The following is a 13,476-nucleotide window of genomic DNA, read 5'->3' as shown; positions in this document are numbered from 1 at the left end:
AATCTACTGTACAAAGACGATTACATTTCACAACTGATGAGACCATTTCGATATCCCCACAATTATTATATTTTCTCTTTCATAAAATCGGCAAAGGGTTGGCAATCTGCTATTCTAAATATATAAATTATTAATCATAATTAACCTATTAGGCTGAGAGAAATCTACTGATCTAGGCGCGCAGCAGATTCTAGAACTGGACTCAAGCTTGGTTTGGCTAAACTAGAATTCGATTTTCATTTATTTATTGCTCTAGCAGAGAGGAGGTAGTGCAGTGACGTGTAATATTAAAACCTTTCGTCTCTCCAGCGGGATCCTACCGAGTTTCCACATTCCGATGCTCTATCTTCGCAATTATCAATGTTACCCAAGGTCAGAGCAATAATAATAAATTTCAACAGGGTATATGGAACAATAATAATAATAATAACTTGCTTCAAGGTAAAATTCATCAAGATCCGAAGGGGAGGTCTGAGTTTTAGTACCCGAAGAACCTGTTGATCTGGTAAAGGAATTTACGAAAAACCTCTAGTCATCTCTCTCATTAGCTAATTTCTATGCGATCCCCGAGACGAAACCCGCATTCTAAGCTATACCAGAAGTAAGTTCCGTTAAACTCTCTCCTTTTCTTGTTTTTCATACATCTAAAAAATTCTTCTAGTACACCTCAAATTCTGCCTAACCTTAATTGGTTTCTAATGAAGGAGCATTAAGAACTTCTGACACAATCGGGTTATTATAGTGACCTGTTAATGATTTTACGTAAAACTAAGTTTAACACTCAGTTCAATTCATCTACCCTTCTTGGAAATAAATTTGCATAAACCATACTGATCGAAGCATCCGTTGAGAGAAAACGAGTCACATAATAATACACAAGCATTAGATCAAAAGAATGAACTGAAAACTCAAAAGAAGGGAAGTGTAACAAGAAGCTTTCAATTACAATGAAGCACGAACGGGAGGGAACACAAAGTAATCAAATAGAAGGAAAGTTAAAATCTTACGCGCTTGTCTCGGGCAGGGAAAATATGAGAAGACAGAACTAATAAACTAGTTTCCAAGAAGTTACTAAGGTTTCTTAAGTAAACTTGAAAGCGCAAAAGCGGAGAAAGCAAAGACTTCGGCAAGAGACCAAAAATAAGTGTGACGAGGGGCTAGGCATTGCATTAGAAACTCGGCTGGACACAAGCCTTAAACACATCGAGAAAGAAACACTGTCGACAGGAGCTTAAGGGATAACAGTTTAACATGAAAGGTATTAGAAGTCGAGCAAGGAAAATGCACCCGAATAAAATATACGAGCTTTTCACAATAGGTCGTTTCAACACATGGAATTACAATAAAAAACAACCAGTGATGTTGCTGATTCGTTACGATAATGAGAATCATAACAGAACACAAGGACTGTAGTGGAGCCGGAGTGCTCATACGACGGGTTGGTTTAAACAACGCATACAGTCGACCTTAATACTAGGTGTTAGTTGAAGCATTCAATAAACCTTGGCAACCGGGGTGCAAGTAGTAATTGGTTATAATGATCACGGAAAGACAATAAAAAAAGTATGAGTAATTGTACGTAAAAACTACTGCCGGGAACATCGGTTATGGCTGAAAAGTTTGGAGGTGGCTCATACCAGCTCAGACCCTTGACTGAAGGTGGATAATAAATGGATTTTTCTAAAGTCTATTAGGGCTGGTCTGGCCTCGGTCAACAAAGAGCAATAGAATTTATGTTCTTCAGTCTTTCCTTCGTGATTCTAACCGCACACATTCGTTTTAATTCTCAAACCAATGAAAACAAGGAGATTGGCATAAGGAAAATAGGCATGGTCGCCAAAGGAGAATACAGTTACTCATACAGTTACGTACAAACATGTCCATGACTATATGGGTCATGAATTTAAAATTCTCTGGTCTGTCCTAAAAATAAAAGAGTAAAACCTTTTTACAAAAAAAAAAAAAAAACTAAGACACTTTTAGACCTTAACATTAATCAGTGTCAATGCTATGGATGGTGAAATCATTGGTAACCTACGGTTGTTAAAAGTTTTCCGAAAACGAGACGTGTGGGTGGGCAGAGGCCCTTACGTTCACTCTACATAAGTACTACATGGGCTTGTGATGGGTTTGTGAGAGTTTGACAATATATAAGGTACTTCGTCTATTTTGTTGTACGATGAAATTTCAAAGAGAAGCCAGGTCAAATAGTAACTGGTATTAGGTGCAGGTGGTAGCCTGACGCACTCGACCTCCGGACTTGTGACTTAGAGGTTAGTGCTTCTTTTTAGTGCTGTGAAACGGTGTTAGTCGTCTTTGAATCATCGTTTCTTACTGAAGTGAAATGTGCTCGTGAATTTCCCTAGCTACGATACTCTGAATTGGGCTAATATTCCCAGTTTCCTGTTATTCCACAAGACTAACCTGGATTATCCTGCATATTAGAATAAATGGTCACCCATAAAACAAAAAGTTCTCTAAAAGGTAAGCTTTACTGTTGTGACCACATTACAGTCTTAACAAAGTTGCTTAAGCATTTATTATGTTTGACATGGCCTGGTAGAAATTACAAAGAATACTTTGATCGGAGATCACATTTACTTCGGTGGTTTTATAGAAAAAAATAAAATGATTCAATAATATATATATATATATATATATATATATATATATATATATATATATATATATATATATATATATACTGTATATATGATTATACCCAATAGGTCTAAGGCTAAGCAATCACTGTAAAAAGTTACAATTTAAAGAGACTACTTACCCACGGAACGTCTGATGCACTTGGCACAAACTGCTCATGATCAGATGACAAACGTGGCCTTTGGGCATTCCAGTAAACAAACTGTCAGCGGCATTAGATGGGCTATGTATCATGTTCAAATCTTACACTAGTCGAGAACTGCTTTACTGTGATTAACGAGAGATGAAAAACTGCGTAATAAAATTTATTTATTCGACTCGACACAACAGTCACTACGTGAAGGAATACTAAGGAAATTGTTACTACCTGTCGTCCCAAGAGTTCGGATCTTTTCGGCCAGAAGTCATTTAGGCCGTAAGCAACTTTACGTGGAAAATGGGCACCGTGTCTAGTACCAACCCCTTGGGGATGTACGTAAAACATAAAATAATGACGGTAAATACCATAAAAATAACGTTTTACGTTGTTTTGGATGTCACGGGGAAAAATGACTTACGACCGAAACGACCAGGACTGGCTCCGAACACCGTGCTGAAATGCCTTTTAACAACTAATATCCGCTCTAGAAACTAGGTCCCGATGACGTTTCTGTAATGTAATCCACGTGTTTTCAATAATTGGACAAACCTTTTTTTTTTTATCTCGTTTTATAGTGTACGAAATTTACTCGGCAGCAACATTTGTTAAATTAAGACGTACAAAGGTTGAGTATTCACTGATAACCATTAAGGAATGCTTCAGCAGTGCCTCTTGAATTTTGGTTGGTGTTCGCAAACAACATCGCTTTCCTAACTCAGCCAGCCAACCTGGTTAATCGGGGTTTATCAGTGACGGGTTGCCGTCATGCTCAAGTAATCAGGAGTGAGGAGATTAATAATATACCACATCTTAATTGGCTCATCTTTGATAGACTGGGCGAGCTTTTAAATAAGACTTGAATCTGTGTTATCTAGAGGGTGTTGCTATTTTCCAAAAACACTGTCCCTAACTTAAACTCGATGTAGCCAATCTTAGTCTCAACTGAGATAACGCATTTCCCAAAGGTTCGGCGATAAAGCCGAATGGGGTATTCATTTTATTTGTCATTTTACCAACCACTGGTTTTCCTCGACCATGGTGGATGTCGGCAATCGTATACATAGTACTGACCTTGCACCTATTCATCATCGCTGACCAGCGTCAGTAACCTTGGTAATCGTGACGCCAGTTAATCTGTCAATAAAACGTTATATAATTATAAAGATATATTATTATATAAAAAAAGCAGTGAAAGACTGCCGAAAATAAAAATTTCGCTGTAGAGTACAAACATTGTGACATTATCGAGACCTAGTTTCTCTAGCGGATGTCATTATGTATGAGTTATAGGGCACTTTGACTAGGGTCCGCGGGAACGTTGAGACGTTGCTCGTTCTGCTGTGTTGTCTGCTGTAATTGTCCACAGTTAAAGCAACATTGAAACCTGAAACTGTAAGTAAATCTTACCACGGCACAATTCCAGTGTGCGAGAACACTTGTGAATGTAAAAATCTATATTATGGTGTCAAACACTTTCAGAAATACGCTTTGTCACATGCTTTTGGTTTTGCTCGGTGTAAATGCCCACTGACCAAACTTCAGAATTTGTACTTGTTGTCTCACCTACGGCAGTTTCAAAGAATCCCTTCGATCAGATTTTAGAGCTTGTCGCAAGGCCTATCCTTAAAAGTACACTAAATCTATCCATCTTCTACAGTAGTATTGTTTAAAACTTTGCCAGGGCATTTATTCGCTAGTTATGAGTAGATTTGACTACCGAATCAAATGCCTCTGACTAGGCTTAGCCTAATGCTAGACCGATTTCAGTTGGTTTTCAACAGATCTGCAGAAAATTATATACCCCATCAGAATAAACCACGCTGTATAACTTACATTGTCTTATTTAAAATGTTTTGATTCGGTTCATACTTCAGACCTTGCTGACAACCTTGAAAATCCATACCACATCCCTTTGACCTTACGTTCCTGCATGGACAAAGGTGCATGATCCGGCGGTAAGGCGATAACCTGCACAATTTCAGCGTTGTAATCAATATTGACAGCATAAAAGTTTAATATTTACAATAGAAGGATGCATACGCAGGGTTAGTAAATCCGTAACACCTCACGTATCTTAAAAGAGAATTGTTCTCCGTGTTGTTGAAAAAATAATAATCGTTGTTTCGGTATTAAGCTAGGCCTATATGTTACGTAGTCTTGTTCGGAAGCATTTTGACAAAACTTCCTTATCGAATTCCAGAAAATCATTGCTCGAAATATATATAAAATTGCATTAAATTGACTGTGCTCATTGTATGCAAAGCACCTATTTTCATGGACTGGAAATATGCCACAAATAATAATTGTATTGTCTTACTGAATTCTTTGGTAATTTGCTAGGCTAAGTTATGTAAGCGATTACAACACAAGAATTAGGGATAGCAAGAACCGTTGTTTTACTGTACCATGTGTAATATATTCTGCATTGTAAATGCTATCATATGTAATGGATGAATAATGACCGACGGCTTCATGAAAAGCAAGCTTAAACGCCTAGCATAGACTAACAAAAAGCGGTTTTGTAATTGATTGCGAATGGTTAACTCAGGGATATGAGTGTAACCTCTCGAAGGTAACCGTTACATATTTGCTGTTTACAGCACTACGTCGTGCGATTATTCCTTGTGCACATGATTTTTTTTTAAAGAGTTTTGACGTGCGAATTGACAGTAACAGTAACATTTTTATCAGTCTGGCGCTTGTCAGTACCGCTTGTCAGTAAACTTAACTTTAATGGACTTTCTTGCGCCATGGTTAAAACTTTAGTGTGTGCCTACTTATAATTTTATGAGTTTTTATATAAACATCATCTAATAATATCATAGTTAACTCCCATCATGGTTTTACTAGATTGCCTCTTTCCACATAGGCCTACAAGTAAATAAAACAAATTTTAAGGAAAACTACTAAGTACTGATTCAGACGGTTCATTTTCTCATAACCTTCGTTTGAGCGTCAGTGAAGTCTGCATGATGTTGCTTAAAAGAAATGCGTTTAAATGTTTTGATTATTGTTATCTTGACTTAATGAATTTGTTTTACATGGTCTTTTACATTTATGACCCGCTTCCAAAAAAATTCAAGGGACATGCCTTCACGCCATTAGTCATTGCCTCGTATTTTCCTTAGATTTTTCTGATGCCATCGATCAGTCTCCTTTTCTCCTTCATTTACATCTCTCTCTCTCTCTCTCTCATGCCGTTAATCATTATATCTTTATATAACACATTAATACCGTTTATCAGTTAATCATTTCCATTCCGCCGGTTCACTAGTGTGTGTGTGTGTGTGTGTGTGTGTGTGTGCGTTCATGTATTTGTGGTTTGTCTGTTTATGAATTGTTTGCTTTGTCAACGCTAATTAAATCAAGATGTAAATGTGGATGTGGAATGAAAAAATACAAGGTTAAACTTTTGAGATTAGCCTACTGTTCTTGTGGCAGTAAAAATTTAGAGGGTGAGAAATGAGGTTACAGAAGAGGTAAAAAGTCTATATACTAAGTGAAAGGGTAGATCAGATTATTGAAAACGGGTCGTCATGGAATACCTCTCCGATGAATACGCTTTAGTCTTACGTGGCTAGAACCTAATTGAAACTTCTCTAACTTATCCTAACCGTTGCTTGGGAACTAGCCCCTCCCCACTAAGTGCGCGCTCGCGCACACGCACACACACACTCGATCTTGCACAAAGGGAATATTCTAACCTACCTTTCCCCAATGTAACGTAACATAGAATGGCCGTTTTAACAACTACCTCCTAACTTTTAACTATTAAATATTATATCTCCTTGAGCAATCAATGGTGGAGTATGTTGAAATGATAAAAATGTTCAGTTTAGTTCAGGAGTGTTAGGTAGGAATCGAGGAAAGCCTAGAAAGGGCTGGATAGATGGAATAAGAGAGATCTTGGAAAGGGAGGACCTTAGCAGCCAGGCAGCAAGAGTGCATGCAAGATACTGATAAATGGTACAGCGTGTGTCACGGGTGTTTGATGTGTTGCTGATGGAACGTGTAGTTGCATGAAACAACTGATGATGTGCTTGCTTTATACAAAGGGTTTCCTCCTGGATGAAGCAATTGAAGTATAAAAGTAGCTGTGACCATTACATGTATTTTTTCATCATTTATTTTCCTATTAAACAGCTTTTCGAACTAAAGTACTTAGCCTACTCATATTCACGATTAACAGAGTAACCTGCTGTTATTCCCCCTAATATTTTATTATTTGCCATCGTTTTTTTCTCTTTCTCTCTCTCACCACATTCTTCGTGACTTTCTTATTTAACCAACTGTATTCTTGTACATAATCATATCTTTGGTCATGTGCATTCATTAAACTTTTTTTTTTTTAACTAGGCCGCTGTTTCGTCATCCCACCCCTCCTTTTTCCCAATTCCGCCTTCCTACTCTCGTTTACCAACAACACCCCCTGCCAACTGTATATCCGTATTGACGAAATTTTTATATTCGTATATATCTCCCATTTCAATATTTATATCCCTAACTCCTTTTAATCCAGCTTCTCCTTATATAATCCCCTCGCCTCTTATCAACACCACTGTCTTGTGTTAATTACATATACAGTTTTAATTTCCCCATCGTCTAACTTGCACCTCTTTGAAGTTCAACTTTTGCTTACGTCCTAAATGATTACATATACTTCCACCTACTCCTCCTCGCCGTTACGTCCATCAAACCTTTAAGTCTGCTCTATATTAACTTATCGCCTAAGTAACCTTTGCCATTTTCCTTTTTTTTTTATTTTACAAATACACTCTCTGAGTATTCTTCTTTGGAAACCTTGTATTTCCAACAGGCAATTCTCTCTCTCTGAACATACTTCCACAAATGTCCCCATTCTTATAACTCCAGAAAATTCATATATACCATACCAACAACGCTATAATTTCTTTGTTAACCACCTTCGCATTTAAATCAGCTAGCTTACTCGCCTTTTTTTTTCAAGGCACGGAATCGATCTTCTGAAAATTTGTGCAATATTTTTTCCAGTCCTGGACCATACTCATTATCACAACTTTGTCTTGCCACGGTCAGATTTATCTTATAGTCTTCAAACTAATTCATTTGTACTGCCAGCCAAAAGTCTTCTAGTCTGGTCTCTCTGTGCTTTTTCGTGTATTGGAATATGCTGTTATAGAATATGCAGACCCCCACATAAACACATACACCCAAAGAAAATCTGCTGTTTCCTCGTGAAATCGTTTCATTTTCCTGTGGATTCCAAGCATATGTATGTGTGTGTGTGTGTATATATATATATATATATATATATATATATATATATATATATATATATATATATATATATATATATATATATATATATATTTAATGCTATAATTTTTTTTGCTTTCATTCAGGAATAATGATTGAATATGAAGTTAATTGTCTGAAGCATTTCAATAGTATTTGGGTAACATTTTGAATTATATTGAATGGTATTAATTCTAATCTGTAAAGTAAATTAATTGCCTGATGCTCCTCATTCTCCACCAAAGCTTACTTTGACATTGGATAATTTAATTTTTAAGGAATAGCGTTCTCTTTGATATATAGGCTACCTTTGCTTGATAGCCGTCAACGTTTCATCTTCAAACTTTTCTCTCTCTCTCTCTCTCTCTCTCTCTCTCTCTCTCTCTCTCTCATTGAAAATCAGTAATATGTTGGTAGGTACAAGATCCAAGATATCCTTAGCTTTTCGATAAATTCAAAGCTTTTAATTTCCCACGCACGATGGTGTGTTTTTTAAGTTTAAAATGTCTGCTTAGAATTCTTGGAAAATTGGAGGATCCTCAGTGAATCTATACTGTTTCATTAAGCAAAGGAACTGGCGGCTTTGTATGTCCCGCACTCGTTGTTAGGAGCCGAATCAGGTGTGACCTCAGTGGCTATGTTGGATACAACGCTTTGATGTGCTTTTAAATTCTGCAGTTACATAGTGATTTGTTGACTGGGGAAATCGTGTCCTGTATGTTGAAATTCGAAATATCCGCACAGGACTAGTTATAACAGGTCCTTGGTTGTGAAAGAATACTGTAGTTTAGAATTTATAAAAGGGTAACAGGTTTTCGCTTGAAAACGTATAGCGGGCTTGAATTTATCCAAGCGCGTTTTTCTTAACCTCTGGGTAAATTTAGATTTTCATTTTGACTTTGCTTATTCTGCTAATTAGGTTGATTGTAAATTAGTTGTTTCCGAGTGGGAGAGCACAGTTTTGCATTCCAGTAATGTAAGTAAGGGACGAATTTTTTTTTATCATTTACGTATACACTTATAATTCTTCTTAGATGAACGTAGTAGTTAATGGCAACTTTTTAGAAATTATTAAATTTAAGGTACAAAATTTGTCTTGTCTTTCACCAATTATGTTTTCCATTATGTCACCGGAGTATTTTCCACAAGCCAGTTCCCCCTGTTAGTTCTGTACAGTGTCATACTTTTGTTTATAGGGTGTAACCTACAAAAATCATGGTTGCAGCCTTATTAAATAGGGTGTTGTCGTTCATGTACTGTAATGGAAATAGCTTCTTGCAACCGAATTCAGGCTTGGGCAGTGGTACAGTTGAAAAGGCGAGATGTTTTCTGTATTTCCGGAGAACCTCACCCCACCCCCAATTCCCCTCGTGAGAAGTTAAAATGTTGACGTTCCCCATTTCTCTAATTAAAAGCTCGTTGAAATTACGAAAAAGAAAATTATGGTGTATGAGTGGTGAACGCTCCTAAGAGTCCTTGGATTAATCCCATTCGTGACTTTGCTTCCCCGTGTAACCAAACCTTGCTATTGTTGTCACTAATTTTGTTATATTCCATCCCATAGACCATGGACCATCCTGTAAGAGGCTGTTATGTCGTCGTCTTACAAATTAGGATACACGTGATCATTTCCTTCAGTTCTTGTTTATGTTAGCCAGGTTTAAGTAAAGTATTATGTTCTCATTCCCAAAGGCCTTTGCATAATAGCCCTCACTGAGTGTAGGTTTGTTACCAGCCCTTTGAATATTTTATTTGTTCCAAGGTCTTTGTAAATTAATTAAATAATAATCTCTGAAATCCAATATTTATGGGTAACGTTGGTACCTCAAGGGCCCTATGATCTCAGAAGAATTATAGCTGCCTCTGAGAAAGAAAATTCGTGTGATTTCCCTATGAACGGGGTATGAGGCTCGATTCACGGTATATAATGGTTGTAAGACCATCATCACCTATAGGAGCTTCTAATTAACTGGGAAGGCTATACTCTTAGAACTAGATATTGCTCAGAGTCACTAGGATTTATTTGCAAAACTTTGTCTGTAATTTAACCAATGTTTTTTAGTTAGCGGGGGAGCAAGTATTCAAAGCGTTTGTTAATAAGTTTCTGGAGTACGATTATCGAAAGTTGTAGATAATTAACATTTTTGGTTCCGGATAAGTAAAATAATAGTTGTTAATTTATTTTATTTCAAGTTTGAAAAAAAAATAAAAGCTGTAAACAGTACTCTGCCCTAGGAAGCGTCTTCTTTATTGCAATATTTTATTGCTGCCGCACTGTTATGAGAACTTTGTTCATGGAGATACGAAGTATTGCTATGTGCCATTGTGTATTTTATGACCTAGTGCCTACTCAAGCACGTGTGAGCCTTTTGACCGATTCCTTATAGACCTCGGAAGTTACATGCTGAATGCAAATTATCCATGTCGTTGCTTCGAAGTAGAATAAGCGGCGACCAGTTTTAAATAACCTGGTTAAATAACTCGGCATTTCTGGTTAAAGTCATTCATAACCAACCGGCTGCTTCCATTTTTCATCAAGTATTTTCTACCTTACAAGTACTTCCAAAATGCAATGTACGACGTTGTTTGGCCTCGTATAAGGCCATTTGACGTCATTACGCCCACTCAAGCGTTGCATACGCAAATGGATGTGTAACTTTGCAGCAAGTTATCTGCCAGCGATAAAATCTACTCCCTTTACACTTGATTATAAGTTCCACGTAAGTTACATGTCTGCCCGAGTACAACATGCTAAAGAGAACATTTGCAAAACGGGAGAGTTCTTCGATGAGAAACTGGGAAGGACTCTTGCTTACAAAAATTGGATTATACTTGTGCTAGCTAGTTAAACTATTTGTCACATACCGGTATCTAGTTTTCAGCAAGACCTTTGGCACGATGTTTCTAGTTCCATGCCCTTCTTTACTGTGGCTGCCATCCATCTCAATTCTTCAGCTTCTAGGTAAATAATTCATTGCTTAGCTCAGACGAAGGTGCAGTGGATTTGAGCCTTTTTCCACTCCTGCCTGAGCCAGATCTCTCTACTGTCGTTGCTAGGGAAAGGTCTCTAGTAACAATAGTATATATATGTGTGTGTGTGTGTGAATTGTAGGTATGTATTAAACGTGTATAACTTGAGGATTGTCTATTGCCTGTGCTTTTAATGAAAATAGACCATATGAGAAACTAAATATTAAAAAATTAGTAATATGGCCAGTATTTTCTTCTCTCCATGTGAGTTCTTATCATCTGCCATCTGGCACCCTAGGGTTGCGTAGGTGTTCAGTGAACGTGAGTATTCCTATTTAATTCTCACGAAATAAGATAGATCCATATATGAATTATTCGTTAGATCATTGTACTGATTAGTCTTTAATACCTATTAAACCTGTACTAGAAGAATATTACTAAATACCTAGATTAGAATATTGTCTCATGAAACATTCATGAAATGTTACATAGCAAGTTTGTATTTTTATTTTCACAGAAAGAAGTTTTGGTAGTTCGAACGCGTGGTGATCGAAAACATCTTACTTCATTGAGGAATAAAGTCAGGTAAGTGTATACTTTGGTTTCAGATCTGTTCTTTGAATTTATCTTTTTTATTTTCACATTAGAACGCTGTCCTTGTACGATGAACAGCATGGCAAATAAACGCCCTTTTTATTTTTTCTCAGAACTGACCGGATTGGTCGTATTTGCCATACAGCTTAGTATGAGAAATTTGCACCTACCATTTATTTCTATTGAGTTTGTAAAAAAAAAAGCCCTGTTATTTTATGCCTAATATCATGAGAGATATAGCCAATTTTGTTTTTCAGGGGCTCATAAAATATTTCCTGATCCTGCAAAATTTTTTCGGTGAGAGTCTTTATTTGTACAAACTTTATATACATATATATATATATATATATATATATATATATATATATATATATATATATATATATATTATATGTATATATATACATACACGTGTGTGTATATGTATTTATATATATATATATATATATATATATATATATATATATATATATATATATATATATATTATGCATATTGGACGCCGATGAGATGTTCATTCTCGTATTTAGCACAGGTGTAAAAATAGGGACAAAAATAGGGAGGGGAGAGATATGATTAATACATGGTCGCGAAGAAGGCTTAACACTTATCTGAACAGGAAAGGTTATTAAATGACCAACTTCAGTCCTCGCCTATTCACTGTAAGGAAAATACAAACGCTTACAGAATTCCGTAATTGTGGGCCAGAGGAAAGGGCAGTTTCCGATGCGAACAACTGGGTTACTGATATTCTTCACGGAGTAAATGTGGGTTGTATTGGTAAAGAATTACTTTATGGAATAAAGATAGTAGTAGCAGGTGAACGTAGGGTCAATAATTGGCTTTGTTTCAGTACAAAGAAGGGAAGAACGAAGACTTAACCCATATATGAGAAATATTCTGAAATCAATATGAGCATTTACGAACTCAGTAAAGAAAAGGATTTGCAGCAGCAGTAAAGGAAACTAGGGAAAAAATTCAAAAGCATTTTTAACACTGAGTGCAGCTATCTTCCTAATAGCAGCTGTCATCCCTCTATTATTTGTAACATCGGTCTGCTTCACCTTGTATGCCATTTTCCTTCTTCGCCATTAAAGTTTGAGGAGATATGATGATGTTGTATTGATGAATATGGACTATGGTTGTACCAGAGGGTTTCCATAAGGTAGATCTCTCCCCCCACCCCCGCCTCTGACCGTCCCTACCCCGTCCCGCCCGTGTGAGGTGGAAAAATGTTTTTGTTTTTTGTTTTTTAGTCTGCTCTTCCACTCCACCACTGCAGCTAGAGAAATTTGATGGAACCATTTAGGTGGGTATGACGGTATTATGCAAAAGGGTTTCAAACTGTGATTACATCTCCTTCATGGCTGGGCCAAATAGAGCTTGTTGGTTGGATGTGGGTGCAAAATGCATCCGTTTATGGAGTCCCGATTTTTCATTAAATGCGTCTGCAGGTACGCGTCACAAAATCCTGAGCAGTATATATTTAGAAGCTATGCTCCACTGTCGATGTTGAAAAGTTATATATTAGAGCCCCTTACTCTTGCATGCCAGTTAGTCCATTTGGCTTTGAAAGTTTTTTTTTTTTTTGTGAACTGCATCACTGCCGGTAGATGCTTACTCAGTAGATATTGCTCATTTTCCTCCTTGTAATAGTTTGATCTTCTTATCTCTAACATTTCACTGAAATGTCTTTTGTATTCATTTGCTATAAATTGATATTTCTGCATTATTATAATCTGTTAGCCTCGATGTTAAATGTATAGCCTGTTAAGTTATTGTAACGAAAACACCAAGGTCATTGCGCGCTAGATATTCTTATTTCTATATTATTTCGT

At 36.7% G+C, this 13,476-nt stretch overlaps 1 long non-coding RNA gene across 1 annotated transcript in view; it reads left to right on the top strand.

Moving 5' to 3' along the window:
• The first annotated feature begins 2,205 nt into the window (after positions 1 to 2,205).
• Positions 2,206 to 13,476, top strand: part of LOC136826620 (uncharacterized) — a 356,833-nt gene continuing 345,562 nt past the window's right edge. Inside the window, exons 1-2 of the long non-coding RNA XR_010849671.1 lie at positions 2,206 to 2,484; positions 11,562 to 11,629. This is a non-coding gene — a long non-coding RNA (uncharacterized lncRNA). The remainder of the gene's footprint in view (positions 2,485 to 11,561; positions 11,630 to 13,476) is intronic.

The sequence above is a fragment of the Macrobrachium rosenbergii genome, chromosome 41 (genome assembly GCF_040412425.1).
Source record: "Macrobrachium rosenbergii isolate ZJJX-2024 chromosome 41, ASM4041242v1, whole genome shotgun sequence".
Classification (NCBI taxonomy): Eukaryota; Metazoa; Arthropoda; class Malacostraca; order Decapoda; family Palaemonidae; genus Macrobrachium; species Macrobrachium rosenbergii.
Note: the sequence above shows the minus strand (reverse complement) of the source record. Positions and strands in the feature narration are given on the sequence as shown.